Source organism: Chamaea fasciata, unplaced genomic scaffold, assembly GCF_029207755.1.
Source record: "Chamaea fasciata isolate MVZ Bird 193981 ecotype frontalis unplaced genomic scaffold, bChaFas1.0.hap1 SCAF_14, whole genome shotgun sequence".
In the NCBI taxonomy this organism is placed as follows: domain Eukaryota; kingdom Metazoa; phylum Chordata; class Aves; order Passeriformes; family Sylviidae; genus Chamaea; species Chamaea fasciata.
This window is the reverse complement of record NW_027094099.1, coordinates 16251061-16270499: the sequence shown is the minus strand read 5'-3', so window position 1 is coordinate 16270499 and position 19439 is coordinate 16251061. Positions and strand designations below refer to the sequence as shown.

Sequence of the window (19439 nt, the reverse complement as noted above, 5' to 3'; positions counted from 1 at the left end):
ATTTAGCACAGCCAAGTCTACAATACACCCAGACACACATAATTCTGCTTTATGGCACTCCTTACTGCACCATATGCACAGACTTCCCTCCCCATCCCACCAAGCTATATAGATTTTCTAAATGCATGCAAATGTATCCAAGATGGCTCATTTTGTTATCAACTCCCCAAGTGCTAACATTCTAATCATTAACTAATTGTCTCTGTGCTCTATTGACAACTTGGCCACCTTCTTGCTAATTTTTGCTGACATGATGGAGGCCCTGAAGAACTGGGTTAACCTTTCAATGTCCATTGAAGATCCACAGGTCTGATGACGATTGATTGACCTGGCCTCTATGTTAGATAAAACCTCATCAGCTTTCCAAGTGATTTGTGTAATGAGGCGTCAGTAATTTACAACAGGTAAGTGAACATACAAGTCCCCTTCTTTATTGCCCTACAAAAATGAGTAGAAAGTTCAAGTCTCTGTAATGGGTGCAAACTTGTAAAAGTTAGCAAGAAATAGGGGTGAATACATGTGAGTTACAATTTCATGAATTTTTTTTTTCTTATAGATACACACAGGAGCACAGGTGCAATGTTCTCAAAATAGATGGCACCTCTGACACGTAAGTGATGTGTGTCTCTTACAAATGCATGTGTATGTATAGGTATTACACATATATATTGTATTTTGGTTGTTACAGAAGCATATGCTCACTCCTGTGCTCTCATAAAATCTTCTGCATGGTCTAGGAGCCTATATAGCCCACATCAATCTGGATTATGATAATATAAAGCTATGAAATCTCTTTTCTGTTTCTCTGAAAACTCTTTCGGTGTCACTGAATGTTCAAGGAATGAGCTCTAGGTGGCCATCCACATTCTTGGGTGTCCACCTAACCCTGGCTTTAGTAAGACAGAGAGTTAAACGCTCTCAGATGAGCAAAGGATATTTTTCTCAGGATGGTTTTAGGGGTTAGGCCATACAACCCATACCAGTTTACCTTCTGTGGGGACAATAGAAAGTACTGCACACTTATCTCTACAAGAATCATCTCTGCTCCTCCCATTTCAAGTAATTTCTATGTGCTTCCAAACAAATTTATTTAAAACACTACTCACCTCTGTGCTCTCAAGATGTACCCCAAAGGATAACAACTATTCCATAAAGAGAAAGGGAACAACCAGATTTGCTGTACCATAAGCCTCTATGGTTGTCTTCTTTTAATTTTATATTAAACAGCTGTAAAAAAACCCACAAGAGACAATAACACAAGATGAAATAAGAGAAAATACTGTTAACAAAGAATGATTTTCTCACTCATCACAGTCAGCCAGAGAGCATGAAATGTTCCATGTATGCAGACAGGCACAGAGATGTACACACCAAAAGCACACACACATATGCTCAAATAAAATATTAATGTAGTATATCTCTTCAAAATTATTTGATCAAATTAAAAAATAAAAATGCCAATCCAAAATTCTGGATTTTGTATCCTAGTTCATCTGTGGAAAGACAGAAAATCTCCTGCCTTCCCTCTTCAGCACTGTGTCCCTGCACTTCCTTCTTTCCATTTCGATTTTTTGTGCCAAAAACACTTGCAGTTTCCAGATAACTCTGATTTGGTGTCCATGTGGCCATCAGTGCTTTTCATCTGATGACATAGACAAAACTGGCAGCTCTTGTCAGAACCAAGCCAATATCATCTCACACACGTATGTGCATTTCTGTTTGAGTATTTTGTAAATTTTTTTTTTGCGTCTTGAGGGTTTTCAAGAGTTCATATACTTTCCTTTCATAGCCATTATTTATTTGGCATTGAATTGCATATAGTGAAGTCAGTTTGATTACAATGATAATTAAAGAAGTAGAATTCTATAGAAAATCATGATAGAATCACAGAATCACAGAATCATTTAGATTGGAAAAGAACTTTCAGATCATCAAGTCCAACTGTTCTCTCAGCACTGCCAAGTCCACCATTAAACCATGTCCCCAAGTGCACATATATACATCTCTTAAATCCCTCCAGGGATGGTGACTACATCACTGCCCCGGGCAGCTGTACCAGGGATGGACAAACCTTTGGGTGAAGAATCTCTAGTAACCAATTTAAACCTCCCCTGGCACAATTTGAGACCAAAAACCACCAAAGAAACGCCCTGCTGTTGCTCAACAACAGTTCCTAACATAAAGAAAACACAAAATATTTTAAAATGTTACCTAAAATGAAAATACTTTTGTTGAAACAAATCACAGTGAGTGTTTTGTTCTGGCACAACTGAAATCAGTGGCAAAGCTGTTCCTGACTACTATGGGCAAAGGATCTCATTGATGATTCTTATGAACCACAATGGATTCTTATAGTCAAGTCAAGATTTTATTGAAGGAAACTTCCAATTCCTTCAATTGCACTGCTTGAAATTTATCCCCTGAAAATAATGAACTTGATAAAACAAGAAAGTGTTTTAAAACCAACCAACCAGTTTCTACTGGCCCATTACCAAAAGATGACCACCAGCTCTCAATCTTCGTAAAATCCCAATTTTCCTCCTTATGATGCCAGGTGTAATTTTGTTTAAGATATATGTGGGTTTGTTTATTTATTTATTTATTTTAATTAGCAGGCATTGCTGTTCTTTGGGGACAGCCCAATTCAAAACTTTTGTCAGCATCAAACAAATCCTACAAAATGACTTGGCACAGACTCCTGTGCACCTAGGCTCTGTCCTGGTCACTTTGATGCAGCCAAAGATGAGGTCTTACCTTTCCATAAGCAGAGACCATTAGTTCTTAAATAACCAGCCAGTGCAGTCCAGCTGAAAAGCTGGCTGCTTTGATTCTTGAAAACAGTTGGATTTTGGGAGAGATCCTGCAGAGAGGCATTTTTGATTTGGGGTGACAGTGATAAAATTTTCCTCAGTGAGTTCTGCCTCTCTGGGCTGCAAAACCCTTTCTTCATCATTGTCCTGCACAGTGTCAGTTCACAGGACCAGAACAGAACAACTACTTTTTTATTTTTCCTACGATTTTTGAAAATTTAATTTAGGTAAAATAAGGCAGACAGAGATCAGAAACATAAACACAGGAAACACCTTATAATTCAACATATTAGCATATTTTTCAAAAGGTCATAAGTGTCTTGAATGCTAGGAAATGAATCTATCATAAATTTATAAAATGAATAATCTAAATTTATAGAAGAGAGATTTTTTCTTCTTAAGATACTCATTACTTTCTTGTTTTAACATTTCTATCTCTAAATAATGAGTAGTTTCTCCACTATCAATTTGGGGATTGGATGAAAATTATTGAATTTTATCATAATCTTTGCAATATATTAAAAACCATTATATCAATATTGAAGTAACAGATTGAAATAGTTATAGCATATACACACACACATTTATATTTGTATACACTCTCCTCTGCAAAAATCCCAGTATTTAAAAAGCTCATCTACTGGCATCTTTTACCCATCAATTTAAAACTTAAGTGTTAACACAGTGCACTGCTAATAATTCTTGTTTAATATTCTTTGTTCTATAGTGAAAAATATACAAGTGAGTGATGTTTGATATGTAAAACCCTTAAAAAGTAATCAAATCACACTTGTTCTTAAACTATTGGAAATAACAGAAGCTTACCAGCTAATTAAAACATAAAGTACTGTTTTTCTTGATAATATATGTTGCATCTTCTATATTAGATAGTCGCAATGAATAAAAATCTAAATTTTGAGAATGTTTATGTTGAAAACCAATAGTGAAAAAGGGCATTTATTAACTAAGAATTCACTGATTTTACATCTCTACATGATTTTAAAATTAATGCAATAGGAAGAGTTTGTTAGAAGGTGTTCATAGTTGAATGACTTGACATGATATGGACTACATGGGTACTGTTCTCAAGAGCACACAAGTGTTTTAGGAATTTGAGTCTGACTTTCAAAGAGCACCTTTTAAGCAGTTTATGTAATTTTCGTAGATCTACCCCAAAGCACACACAACAATGGGAAGCCCATGGAAACATTCACACTTCCATCAGCTGCCTTAGCTCTACACCTCCTTCCCAGAGGTTTGAAGTATTCCCACATTGATCAGGAACTTGTGATTCCTTGGGGTAGGCACAAGTCTGGCCAGTGAATTGTACGCATGGATTGTACCTTTGGCTAAAATGAATATTAAAAGTAGCTCTGTATATGAAATTATTTCCTTTGCTGCCCTTTTTCTCCTTGCAAGAATGATTCCCCTTGATGAAATCCCAGGTAACAGTGCAAAGGAAACCTGGGAGTTACTTGGATGGTTCAACAAAGGACTTTTATTTCTTATCTCACCTAAATCAGCTTCCACAAATCTCAGTCTTAGGTTGGAAAAACAATGAGTCATGCAGCAAGTGTTGGGTGAGGACCATTCCTGGTTGTTTCCACATTAAATCGAGGTAGGTGTGAAAATTCCACACAAGTAGTAGGACCAACACTCACAGCAACACTCCTTCCTCTCTGCTGCTTCCTATTACCAGAGGCAAAGCAGAAATCTGGCATCCATTACTAACAACAATAAGTAAACCTGATGCTTAATCAATCTAATAAGGAATGTTGTTGCCTTGGGCAATTGCTTGTGTATGTTGCCTGCCCACAGGACCACCAAGCTGAGCATCAGCAGAATTCCAGCTTTGGCTCAACCCACATGTGCTCGTGTTTTCCTGTTTCTAATGTAATTATTCTAAGTTATTCACACATTATTAGTCTTTCCTATAAAGGGTGTTTTGGTGGTTGCAGTTTTCTTAGAGGTCATCCCTTCAAACCTTGCTCCCTATCTCACGACCTATCTTCTTCAGCACTCCCTCTGAAAACAAACACATGGGGACAAAAGCAATTTCTCCTCTATGTGGTGAAGGCACCAGTATAGGCTGGTTGTGCTGTAAAGCTGGGAAAGGAACTGTCACCTATGTCTGATACAAATGACTTCAGGAATAAAACTGGAAATACATCAAGCTCCTCCACTGCTGCACTTTTTAAAAATAATTATACATGAAAGGACATCACACTCTAAAATAGTTTATTGCTGTTGTCAAGGATGGGAAATCCAAATATGCTTTCAAGAAGTAGAATGTAAAAACTTTGCTAAACGAACTTATAGTTGTCAACTTCTTCCATCAAGACTTTATTTATTTCTTGTTTGTTTGTTGGTTTGTTTGTTGGGTTTTTTTTAAAATGAGCAGATTCAATGTTTGCATTAAATCATAGAATTCCAAATGGTTTGGGTTGGAAGAGGCCTTAAAGCCCACCCAGTTCCACACCCTGCCATGGGCAGGGACACCTTTCATTATCCCAAGTTGCTCCAAGCCCCATCCAACCTGGTCTTGGACACTTCCAGGGATGGAGCAGCCACAGCTTCTCTGGGAAAGCTGTGCCAGGGCCTCACAGGGAAGGATTTCTTCCTGATATCCAATCCAAACCTTCCCTTCTTCAGATTAACATCATTCCTCCTTGCCCTACCACTGTATGCTCTTGCAAAAAGACCCTCTCCATGAATGAAGACAAAAATATTTTAACACACTTAGAAATGGAGAAACTCTGTGAAAAGATAAAACTTCAGAAGAGCATAGATGAATTTTCAGGTATGTTGGTATAGATGACTTTTTTCTCTATTGCAAGGCAGAAAGGGGGAAAAGGTAATCAGTGTTATTCAAGCTCAGATAAGTAAACCAGAATTTTAATAAACAATCTATTAATTTTTTTCTTTTAAAATACTTTATTGCTATTTAATATTTATGGGGCCACATGATAGGCCTGTAAGGGCACACCCCAATTACTTGCATGAAAACTATGTATTACCAAGAGTAAAGACAAAAGGATGTCAAAATATTCAACTATTTCCAAATGACTTCTACAAATATGTGAACTCCCAAACTGCTTTTTATCCTCACAATGCTCCTCACAGTGCTTTATTGAAGCAAGCACTCAAATTAATCTGTAGCTCAACCAGGCACATAGACACATGCTCATCTGTAATTTTGTCTTCCATAAAAAATAAGTTTCAGTATGAAAATTCTTTGACTAGCTCATAATTTCCTGATTATCAACAAATATTAAGCATGCTGTATAAACTGCATTAAATTTACTGTTGATATGACATATTGAAATTAATGTTTTAATAAAAATGACTTCAAACAAGTGCAAAGTTTTAGTGACGATTACATTATTCCTGCAGACTATCTCAGGCCACACAGAGAAGTCTAAGTAGGAGACAAACCATTTTCTGCCCCATGTCCTGAATGGCTCAAAGTATGAAAAGTTGGAAATTTTCCCTTAAATTTAGCCCCTCTAAAAGGGACTTTAGTATGGAAATCTACACTAGAATGGCTGTACATTGTTTTGTATTTCTCTTTGGTCATGCGTTTTTTACTAGGCTTTCATTTGTAGCTCATTATTTCTAATGATTATCCCCAATTCAAAAGTGAATTAAGTCAGTGGGGAAACTTCTGTTAGATTCACTAGACTTTGAATTGAAATCCTAATTTTGTATTTTGCTATGCTTAAATTGTAAATAATTTTCTTTTAAAGTAATTGTTATGTAAAGACTTTGGCACATGGAAAGGGGACATATTTCAATTGAAATTATTCCCCAAGAATAATACATCCTTACAAAATTCATATATTAATGTTACTCATTAGCACAGTTTAAAGTTTACATATCCATGCGCATGGAATAGCAACGTACCTACTCTCTTCCTTTTTATTTTCCCGTTTTTAAAATAAAATGAGTTCTTTTTTAATAGACTGAGTCTGTAGCTGATACCAAAATCTTATTCCAGGCCTAAAAAATATGGTCTAGGCTGAATTTCCTCCAGATTTTCAAAATAAGCTTTGGGTTAATTTATAATTTTCTATTTAGCAGCCAATGAAAATTGACAAATGGGATTTTCCCATGCAATTTGTTCTTTTCCAGTGTTGTTTCTGTGGCTAGAACCTATTAATACAAATTGCATTAAAAACCTCAGCTTCCATTGATGCTATTCACATAGTCAGAGCTTTCAGTATAATTTTACTATTTGATAGATGCTAGGTATTTAACTCTAGTCATTTTTTTTAAACATATTCCAGTTCAACAGCAGTGAAATGTCTTTCCAAAAAAGTTTTTATGCCTTAATTTTTTTTGCTAAGGTCCCTTTAATTTTTGTGCAGCTAAAGAAGGGAGAAAAAAAATCCTTTTTACATGTGTGGCTTTTGGAGATAGGTAAGAAAAAATGTGAGCAGAGTGGGGAGCAGGGGGAATCTTTTTCAGATGTGAAGGTTTTTTCTCTCTCATCTCCCAAACCCTGTAGATGGAGCCCTCCACTAAGATCTTGCTGCATCTCTAGCACAGATTGACTTCTTTTGGGTTGATGATGATTGATCGTGTTGTTTTCTTCATTACTTTAAACCTAATCAGTGCTTGGTGTAATTTGAGTAATGATTGCTCATTATTGGCAATTGTGAAGTTTAAGGCTTTCTTCATTTCACCTCACAAGAGAGTCAGTGGGGACGTTCTCCTGCCTCCCCATTTGGGCAACTTTTGAGGTAAGAGAAGGGGGAACCATCACCACTGATAGGTGGTAGTGAAAGCTTTCTGCAAGTTTATTACTGTGTGCTTTCTTGGCAGGGGGCTCCTGGCTTTACTCCCATCATCAGATCCCATCATGAAAAAATGAGTTTCCTAGCAGACTCTATCATTTAGGCCTTACTGAAATGCCTCAGCCCAATAAATCATGCTATTTCCTAATACTGTGTCTTATAAAGTGGTATGCAAGGATTTGCAAATAAAAGGGTTTCTCACTTCCCCTTCCCCTAAATGGAAAGAAGATAATGAATGAGGATCATACACAGGCCAAAATGATATAGTTCCTCATTACCCAAATTCTGCTTTAACTTTGCTATTTTGAATTAAGAATAAGGGGAATTACTGTATAATGGAGTGGTTGATTTACAGGCACTAAGCTTGGTAAGCAGAGAAAAAGATGCTAAGCTGTTCCATACCTGTAGGACACACCATGGGGGCCTGGCTAAGCCCTCTGTTTGTGCTGAAATTATGCTAAGGACATAATGAAAATCTAAACAAATCAGAAAATTTCAGATTCATGGTTATGGGAGTAAGGGCAGTTTTCCTTCCTGGGTCTAATTCCACAGGTACAGCTACAGCACTACCTAACAGTAGATTATTATATTTAATGATTTGCCCAAACATAGCAATAAAGGGAAAAATGGATACTTTCCACATTATTGCTAATTCTCACCAACTGCTTCAACCATATTAAGCCAAAAGTCACAACTGATGTTTTATCAGCTCAAAAAATTGCTGTGTAGTTGACATAAAATACATGGCACTCGCATTAGATACCACAGTTTCATCCATTCTATTTTCAAAGCCTTCATTTTATGCTTGCCTTGACACGGAGAGTATGATAGCCAATAATTGAATTAAAATAAGGGGGTTTTTTTCGATTAAAAAAAAAAAATCTGCACTGAGCACAAAACACACGAACCTCAATTTGCTCTACAGATAATTCTGGGGTGAAGAGATGTCCTGAGACACCAGCGGAGGATTTTTGTGGGAGAGCAAGAGGGGCTGCGGAGCGCGGGGCTGACGCGGAGCGCGGTGTCGGTGACACGCTCGGCGGCCGAGGTGGCTTCACACGGGGAGGTCTCGCAGGGAGGTGACACGGGGAGGTCACACTTGTCCCCCTGCCAGGATCACACTCAGCCCTAGGGGCACTGCCAGGGCGTGCAGCAGCGCTGACAGAAACAGCCTCAGCGACAGACCCGCGGCTCGCTGGAGGGGACCACAGATCTCATTTGCTTAAGTTAGACCAGAGGAACCCAGCATGGATAAAGCTCAGCTCTTTTTTTATTTTATTTTGTTTTTCCTTTTTTTTTCCTCCTCACTGCTGTCTTTGTGGGTTTTTTTGGTTTTTTTTTTTTCCTGAAGAGAGAGAGAGAGAGACACTGCCTACTATGACTGTGCAAGTAAAAATAAATACATTCTGATATTATAACATCACAATAATGCGATCGTTTGGATTCATACCGAGAACAGTAAAAACAATATGCTTTCTGATTGAATTATTCAAGCTCGTAGCTTTTAAGTTTCAATTATAGATACAAACATTGTAGGCAAGAGAAACTGAACAATAAACAGCGTTTTCTTGCTGAGGTATAAAAAGCAGTGAGTTGCGGAAAATGATTTTTTTAAAGATGAAAGTGTAGCCCATCATTAAGATCAAATCTATGAGAGGAGAAGCTCTGCAAAGCACAGTGTTGTTACAGTACACTACTCCAGATGTAATCCCACACAGACTTCCTTGGCTATGATTCCGACTTATCCAGTAATTACAAGCAACAAAGAAAACAGGCGCCTGGTAAGTGTACGTTCAAATACTGAGTTTAGATGAAAAGTAATACCCAAAGCCATTAAATCAAGGATAGGAAGCAAAAAGATGTTTTAATTTCTTCTTAAGCAATGCAAAAAATATCTCACACTTTAAAAAAAAAAAAAACCAACAAAACAACAAAACAAGCAGACAAACCAAAACCAGTTTGTCATTGTTTGCAAAAATGCACAGGGAAATTCTAAAGGCTCGGTGTGTGTTGGTGTCTGTCTGGTTTCTCAGGTAAGGATTTGGACTCAAACTATTTCTGTCCTAAGAAGACTTCTGCAAGATTTGTTACAGTGCTACAGGCCTATAAATGCAGAAACAAACTATATATCATACACATGCCTTTGTGAATGAAAACAAATAAGAATCATTCCATTTAATAAAGATTAAAAGCCTAACAGAAAACAGGGTATTTATAGCCTTAAATTGACTCACTATGTTCTTAACTGTAACCCATGTTGCTGATCCCACCCCCCCTGAACAATTCTGTGATCTTGTGTCTTCACCGGGGGGCTGATGCTGCAAGGATGTGTGCATGTAGTTCTAATTTCTTTAATGGCATCACAGAACCAGCTGCATTGCCTTGCAGCCTGGCGTGGCTGACCTAATGAGGCAAAACCACGTCTCGCTGCTTAACTCTGCGTGCCACGAGAAGCCAGGCTTAAGTCAAATGTTGAAGTTACTCTTTCAAAGCACACGGAAGAGAGGAGCCACGTCATGTCTCAGCAGCTCTCATGATTTTTCTTCTTAACCCAGGACAAAAAAGTATTACTGTGAGCTTCATAAACAGTTATTAGCAAATTCACTTTTTCATAGGGATTATGGGTTTGGATGCATTTTAAAATGTAGAAGTGAAAAGGTTCTTTTCTGTGTGAGAACCAAATGAATCAGTTGCTTTGAAAATTTAATTCGTCCCCCAAAGCCACTTTTTAATGAAAACTATTCATGGTCCGAACCGTTCAATTTGCTGCAGTGCCTGAAAATATTTTTGACTGTGCAGACACATTAGAAACTACTGTCCTGGAGATCCCAGAACTATTGAATACTGGTCAGACTGGTTTATAATGGCATTTCAGCCTCCTCCTTCACCCTGGGCCACTTTTTTGTGCTATGGCAGAAAACGAGTAAAGAAATGTCTCTGTGTGACAGGTTGGTTTTCAGGGATCTGCTCCTTGATCTGCACCTTTGGGTGTCTGCAGCGGTGTTCACCCAGGCACAATTGAGGGCTGGTACCCACAAAGAGAGGGTAAAGGGTGGGGGCAAGACTTCTTTTCCCAGCACACTTGGTTATATTGAATTAAAGTATTCAGCAAACCACAGTCTAATTTGTCTTTAATCTAATTTTGTCTTTAACTTCTCTAATAATGCAATGGCATTTAGCTTCAGCCTGAAAGGGGCGAGTAAACAAGTTGGAGAACCATAAATATACAGAAGGACAGTTATGTTCCACAGCTTGTGTTGCTTTACAGTTCTATTCTGCACTAGAAAATAACTGTGGAAGACATTAATATGGCTGAATCTACCTTTGGCTTTTTTTTTAACATGCACTTGTGGCCATGTTTCATATAGGTAAATAAAATATATGGTCAGGTTACATTTAAATAGATGGCAGACGCATAAAACTAGGCATGTGAGGTTTAATTATAAGCACAAAATTAAATATTAAAAGCAATTTTTTCTTTCTAATTGAATTTTGATTTGAGTTCTAATTTCTTGGTAAACAAGAGATATATATGCAGATCCATACAAATACCCACACCCACAACTAAAGAACTTCTAAACCCAGGATTTTCACTTTTGGGCATATTTTTCATCATTTATCATCATGATTAGTTTTAGATTAGAGCAATATGTATTCCCATTTTAAGTTGTTTTGAAAGAGATTCAATATTGATTGCACGTGTTTTCCCACATCAACATGAACAGAAAATGAATGATAAATACACTCTCTGTGGATGTTTTGAATACAGCAACATTTGGGGGTTAATGAAGGTAAAGAAAAAGCTCTCAGACAGAATCATTGGCCTTCTGCCACAAAACTAGGGAAGTAAACTGGGGCTTTAATTTCCAGTTCTGATGGAGCTGAAACAAGACAGCAAAACTCCAGGGCTCCATGCGTGGTACATCACCCTGCACATGAAGTTTAGGTCCATGCTCCCCCAGGAATGGACAGCCACGGTGGGTGGTATTAATTGATGGGAACCATGGTCTGGTGGCTCCAGTGGCATTCCTCTTTTATTTGGACATATTGGAAGGAGAGGTGGATAGATGATACCATATGTCAGAAATAATTACAATGCTATTGAGTCTCAGTATGACAAAGAGAAAAGTAATGACTCTGGCTAAGGCCAGAGAGAATAGAAAGCAATATTTTTTTTGGAAAAAAAAAAAAAAAGGTCAGTGTCTGGGAAGATCACCAGAACTGGGGATGAATGAAAATAGCAAATTTTGAAGCCAATTCTTCTGGCTTTCAAGCAAGACAGCAATCTATGTCGCTGATAATTCATACAAAATTTGAGTTAACTACCTGTGCATCTTTGAAGAAGCCAAAAGTATCTTTTCAGCTAGATTTGCACATTCTAGAGCTGACTGACTACTACATTTGTGATATAACTCAAAAGCAAACCCATATTTGCTGTCCTAAGTGTGGACCTTGCTGAGTCTTCCAAACAAAGAGGAGCCCACAAGAACAGATTGCAGGAGGACCAGCTTTTGAGGAAAGTTGATGAATCAAAATGAAGAAAAGACAAGAATCAAGGCACAGCCTCTTCATGGCTAGTGGGGCAAACGTATCTGAATTGATTACTGAAAAACCCCTCCATGTTTTGAGTGCATTTTGATGTGTTTCATTGAGCAAAGAGGACGTAGCTAAAGGATTGCATGGCTGTGGTGATTAACAAGATTAATTTGCATGAGGAATTGGTGCAGTCCTGGAACAGAAAAATATTGCAGCAACACACCCCGCCGAGAGACAAATGAAGCCAATAAGAGGAGCATTAAAAGCTGAGCGTGATGCTTGCAAGACTTATTTAAAAATCAACAATGGAACTGACTGGAAAGTTGAGAAGCTCCACTAAAATACATCCTGGCTTTACTAAATTGTTCCTGCCAGAGGATGTTTTTGCCTCTAAAGTTCAGAAGCATTCCCACTGGGGAAGAGCAACAAACACGAGCTATTTACTAGAAGTTGTCTGAGGCAATATACACTTCCCAAATCTTTCTTAAAAATGTTCAGTCCTATCTGAAATGACAGCAAACATTGTCCAGCAGTAATATTTAATGCAGAGCCAGATCAGAAGAACGAGGCCAATTTGTACCAGATGAAGAGCCAAGGCACAGAGGTGCCTGCTGGTGCTGGGCTGTGTTTCTGGCTGCACTGACTGGAAAGCTCACCCCCCAGCCCTCTGAGAGCTTTCCTGATAAAGGGATTGGGGAATTTTTTTGGACCACTGATGTCTCAGTGGCAGCAATTTCTCCAGCTGTATGAGATGGAGAATTCTGAGTCCCCTGTCACTGCCTTGGCAGTAGAGGCAAGTTGTGCAGAACTTGGGAACTGAGGGAACTGAGCTGTTCCTGAAGGACAATTTGTGGATCATGTAACTGTGTCCTGTATCAGGAGGCTGCTCACACTTTCTGAAGTGGTTCCACTCACTCCTGTCCTCCAACCTTCTCCAGGCTGGCTGTGTATGTTCAGCAATGCCCCTCGACATTAAAGCAAGCTGCAGAGTGAGTTCTAAGGCAGGATCACTCCAGTGGGAGAGCAAATCAGAACATTTCCCAGCCCTTCTCCCTCTCCTCCCTCAGTGATGCACCCACAGCACCATTACTCCAGACCAAAGGGCAGAATTTTGTGAAGCTTCTCGTTCAAGTCCTGGTAACATATAACTTGCAGGCATGCACTTTGACCCTCCCTGAGCTTGGAACGGTTCTCTCTGGCAACTGAGAGTATTTTTCCATCCTGCTGATGACTTAATTAAATAAATAAATCTTTGAGGCTGATATGGTTGCCTCGAGGTTTCATTCCTTGGCTGAATGCCCCTTCTTCTCCAAAGCACTGTCAAGTAGGGATAGGACAGCAAGGGAAAAAGAAGATTCTGGTCCCCATTACTGCTCTTGCCACACTGGCTTGTGGAAATCAGAGGCCTTAATTTGGAGCTATGTAGGAAGGAACTGGAATAGGACCAGGACTACCCAGAGGCAGGTTCAGTGCAAAGATTCTCTTTAAAGTGAAGAAGAGCTGAAAATATGCTCCTTTTATAAAAGAGACCAAACCTTTGCAATGTTAGTGGGAAGGATCTGCATGCTTCAAAGAGAAGCAAACATCTTCAGTGCAGTCCTTTAGACAAGAATGCTCCAAAGGGGAAACAACAATAACTGTTTGTTTTAAACACGTTGGTGCCACATAGGGTATAATGCTGAATGTCAGCTCTTATCTGCCATGAAAAGACACTACCACCATAAACACCTGAGTGGAACTGATCCCCTGCAATCTCACATCATCCCCGTGGTATACAGACCTTTCCTGGGTTGTTTATTTGCTCAGATGATATGCCCCTGAGCAGCATGTCAGAAATTTGAACACTGATTAAACCTCACAGCTGACCTAACCTATCGGGAAGAAATGTTCATGTATTAAGCCGAATAAATTCTGCCCAGTTATAACTGTGAAACCCAAATACTCTTCAAAATAGGCCAAAGACAGAAACCCAGAGCCAAACTATTTGCTCTCTTAGGAAGTCTAAGTCTAGAATTTTGCTATATAATAGCAACAGTAATAGTGCTGCTTCAACGTGCCTTAGAGCCAGTTCTGTGGGGGTCAGAAAGATGTCACGCAATTTCAGATAAAATGGGATTTATTTAATGCTAACAATACATATTTTATTCTGCTGTTTTGGACTTGGTTTTATTTGGGGGGATTTGGATGTTTTTGAGTATTTTTTTTAAAAAGAACTCTCTCTGAAAAGGCAAAAAGAAGCTTTTCTGATGTATGTCAACTGTGAGACCAAGCATTCCTTCTTGGTTATTTATGAAAGACTTTCCTGGCTGACTCTTAGAGTACTCCTTATCAGTTTAATCATAATTAGTTTATTATTGCTCACTGTACAGACTAGGAAATCAAACTCCAAGTACAACATGATTTTAAAAGTTTGTTTTAGAATTCTGCTCTTGGCGTCCTCTCACTGTGTTTTCAGATGGCAGGGAAAAGTCCCTGGAACTCAACAATATTCAGAAAATTGTTTTGATTAATAAAACTGTTATCCAGTCCTCTAGCTTGATCCCCAGGTGATTAACTTAGAGATAAAGTTTAAGTCTTGAAATGTTCAGCAACTACAAGGTGTATAATACAACCACCCCCAGAGGATTCAAGCATTTTACAAACTACTTCCAAATGGGGCTCCATAGTTAACCCAGCTTAAAATTCAAATCACTCCAACAGGTGGAAGCAGTTTTCTACTGCAGATCTCCTCCATCAGGTCGAGAAGGGAATTGTTTGAATCACAGGCACCACAAAGAACAGTAAATGCCCCTGTTTAGAGTTCAAAACACTGACCTGAGCTGGTGTTTTTCATCATGGCACTGCCCAGAAGGCAGTGGTATGTGCTACAGGAAAAAAAAACAAACCAAAAAAACCACCAAAAACCCCAGCTTTAACCTGGTGCATCAATGTTCCCTAACCCAGCTAATCCAGAGGACAGAAGATCAGTTATCTGCATTTTGGACATCGTACTCTTATTTGATTCAATCCATGAGATTTATCTATTCTGCATTAAAAGAGTTCAGAACAGCTTCCACCAAGTCTTCCCACCAAAGTTTTTTGGGGGTGGCAATCAGGGGCATAGTTTACAAATATACCAAGAGCTGCACTGTATAAACCCTGGGATGCTCCTGAGCCTCAGCAGTTTGCAGAAGATGTGCAGCAGCTCAGTGACTCATCCCCACTTTTACTTAACACAAAGGAACCCACCATTGCAGTATTTCATCGATATTTCATATCAAATGATCAGACTGAAGCCACAGTCATACAGAGGGTTTAAAGCTATCTCTAAAAATTATTTTAATGTGGGTTCTGTGTACAAATTTTGATTGCAAAGAAATTCCAAACAAAATTCTGACAAAAACTATGAAAATAACACAGAGTTATCAAACATAACCATTTATGGCATGAAGTATCTCCTCTGATATATCTTCTGTATTTCCAGCAGCAGTGTACATACATATTAAAAAGGAATTTGCCTGAAAGCATGTGATTAGATAACCCATCTCATATTTAATGTCAATTTATGAGCATTAGGCAAGTTCTTATGAAGCCTTTTTAAACCAATTCATTGCCACAGCAATGATCATTTATATCAGTCCTTGTACTCAGGTAGTAAAATTCCATAATTCACTTCACTAGATAACACTCTTAGCAGAAGGCTTTGCTAATGCTCAATATATTGTCATCAATACTAAGGAATACTATTATTCCCCACTAACAGCATTATTCATGACAAATGGAAGACGCCCTGTATCTGCTACTGGTACCTTTGATGCTAAATAATCCTTTTTCTCTCTGACACATAAAGGCTCAGAGGAACACTCAGCTCTGCCACTCACCCCCCTCAGAGCCCCAAGTGAATCTTTTAGTACTGCAAATATTGGGGAAGGCTCTCAGTGACAAAGCAAACTTGACTTTGTTGCACCAAGAGATTCCACCACTCTGTCCTGTTCTCTCTAGAAGCCTTTGGGCAGAAGCAGAGGAATGAGTCAATGGAAAGACACCGGCACCTTGGAAATTATGGGAATCCAAGGCACATGGGTCTGGGCCTTCTGACACACAGGGATTGCACTGCAAGAGTTACAGAGATACAGACAAAACCTTACAGTCCTGGTATCCACACACAGCTACCAAGGGAGCAGAAATTCAGCCACGGCCCAGTCCTGCCCTTGCTTTTGGGTGATATTTTCCAGCAAACTGGTTCTTGTGAGTCTGACTGGGAAGTATGACTCACTTGATAAATCATTTCAAAGTTTCTAAAATATTGGAGACTGTGAAAGGCCAAAGTATTATTAGCATCACAAGAGGGGCTGAAACACAAAAAGCAGATTTGGATTTATGGCTTTCATTTCTTTGCCAAAGCTGGGGTCTGAACATTCAGTTCAGTTTAGTCTGCAGATAGGGACCCGCTCTGACATTTAGATTGGGTTTCTGGTTTCAGATTCCAAATCCATTCAAAGTTGTGGTCTCTTTAATATTTATTGCAGAAGTTCAGATTGGCTTCACCCAGTGGCCCCATGATGCTGCCACGGCACCAAGGCCAGCTGGCGCTCCAGTGCCACAGCCACAGCTGTGCTTTATCCTCATGTCCCCACGCTGGCTCCAAGAGCTCTACTGAACCCAGAAACTTCCAGGAACAAGGGAAAGAAGGACACCAGAACACAAATGTTGATGTGTGGTTCAAAATGGCATTTGGTAAAAGGGCACCTAGCAATGCTGACACTAGGAATATACTACAGGCTTGTGGGGCCACAAATCACTCCATGAAATAATCAATAAATACAGCATGACATGAACTAATCAACCTTACAGTATAGCCCTACAGGTGGGGCAAATCTAATCTAACATGAGCAGCCTCTTAGAAACAGTCTCTTTTTGAGCAGGGAAGAAACAGGAAATACCCATTCCCTTTCCGGTATTATGTGGCGCTCGACTCAGATGAGGTATCAATTAGCATTTTTCTTGATGAGTATTTGACAAACCATTATTTCAACTATTTCCACTGCCAGGTCTTTGGGAAAATTACACTCAGTGCCAAACAGTCTGTTAAAATCTTGCCTAACAAGTCTGCACGTTCCACACTTGAGAATTTAAGCAGATGCTTTATGTGGCTAAGAAAAAGAGCTCCCTCCCAGTATCCACGGTGGAATTTCAGGTTGCTTTAATGGTATCCAAATTCCTTCCCACCAGACACATTTCCTACCAAATCATGAATAAAATACATCTTCTGCTTAGGCGTTAAAACACAGAGGAGAAAACACATCAGCTGTGATGTCTTAATGAGGAAGGCTGAGAGAGAAAAGGTACGACTGAGGTCCACAAACGTAGGAGCAATGATGTTTTCCTGGCAGGTGTCCTCTGTAGGTACATCTCATAATTCCAGCAAACATACAGAAGTAAAGTTCGAAGTTGTAAATATTGTATTATTCAAGGGATATTTGAAGTTTGAATGCAAATCATGCTAAACAAAATATTACGGTTGTCTTGTACTTTGCACATTAGAAAAAGAGCAAAGAGGTAACACTTGATACTATGGAAGACAAGGATTACAAAGTGAGTTCAGGACATTTAAAGCTGGGTAAATTCTGTTTGAGAAAATCTCTTACCCAAATCCCAAATTTCCAGATGACTGTGTACAATCTCTAAGCCACGTTAGTCATCAGACAATTGCAATGTGATAGGAGCAGTTATTTAATTATATCGTGCCATTTGAGGCTGCAAACTTATTAGAATAGGTTTTGTGAGACACCAGGAGAGGAAGAGTGGGGAAGAAAACTCTTTGAAAACTTTTTGAACTGAAGGAAAAGTGAAAGCCTGGGACACATTCCACCCAGGGCCTGAAACTTCACTACTTTCTTGTTATACCCACAGGGCTGCTCCATTTCTGAAACAAAATAAAAGATATCAAAATAAAATAGGAAAAATGAAGTAAAATAATGCTTGCCGATTACTAAGAACCTTCTAACTGAAGATGGAGGACAAGAGATGGCTAAGATTTACATAGTTCTTTCCAAGCACTGGTCTGTGATTTTCTTAAATTAAATAATGTTTTACTCAAAATTACATGTATATTAAGAGATCTGTTTCCTCTGCAATGACTGCCAGTAGCATCACATAGTTTTATGGAGTTCCCAACCTGAGGCAATAGCCTCAGAGAATGGAAAATCACTTCCCATGTGACAGAGATGGTAACAACATTGTCCTCCTCTACCAGCTCTCCAAATGGAAATGCAGTCATCTGCTCCTCTTCTGAGCACTTTGTGCTTATAATAGAAAGGAAGTGAAACTAAAAGCATCAGCAAACTAGAATGAACATTTTAGACCAGGCACATTTTAGACCCTTCAGACAGTTTGCCTCATTGTATTGCTCTACAGTCAGAGATGAGAAACCCCTATTATCAAGTTAAATGTTTCCTTAATTGTTATTTAAACTAGTCAATCCTGAAAAACCCTCTCTTTTGCACTGCTAGATTGTTTTTAGTTTCCAACACCACTGGAAGAGGCAGTACAATGAACTGGGAATTCAGACATGAGTTCCAGCTCTGTGTGAAAGTCACTTCACCCCTCTGTGTCCCAGTTTTCCCATTTGCCAACTGGTATCAACACCTACAAATTATCTGTGGCCTGGGGAACCAGTGCGATTGATCCCAAGAGGTGTTGGGAGAGCCAACACTCCCTGCCCAAGGTCAACTTTGAGGATGAAAACTCCTCATTCCCATATTGTTCTTTCCCACACTCCCTCAACTTTGAGAGCAATTTCCTGAAAAGTGGGTTATTTTTGTGGCAGGACAGAAAGAGACAAGGAAAGGTCTTCTGAGCTGCACATTCTGCTGTTTCATGTCAATAAACCTCTCCAAAACCCTTAATTCCTGTGAACTCAACCATTCTCTTACCAGGCTGTAACTGACCTGTCTATAGCAGGTCTTGACATTTTCACCTAAGAACGAATGGATTTAAGCAGTTTTATCAGAAAAAAAAATAAATCTTTCTCTCAGATTTTTTAAAAAATATTTTGATCATCTTATCTTTACACTGCACATATTCTACAGATCAGTGTTGCATGTTGGTGTGAAAGCCTGGATTACCGAGTTTCATTTTTCACAGCAAACACGAGCTCTTGGATACTTCCTGCACTCCTCAAGCCCCAGTGGCAGACAGGCACCAGTCAGTGGCATTATTGCAAAGGTTAATTGTTTCGTTTTGCTGTGATATATAACAGAGGCATCCAAACCAGAGCAGTTTGAGAACCACTGGTGAAGGATGGAGCTCGTGGTAA

The 19439-nt window shown here is 39.0% G+C and overlaps 1 long non-coding RNA gene across 2 annotated transcripts in view; it reads right to left on the bottom strand.

Annotated features, from left to right (window-relative positions):
- The window catches only part of LOC136296844 (uncharacterized), a 152727-nt gene that overhangs the window by 42735 nt on the left and 90553 nt on the right, over window positions 1-19439 (bottom strand). For both annotated transcript variants that reach the window (XR_010723019.1, XR_010723018.1), the window contains exon 3: window positions 1107-1227. This is a non-coding gene — a long non-coding RNA (uncharacterized lncRNA). The remainder of the gene's footprint in view (window positions 1-1106; window positions 1228-19439) is intronic.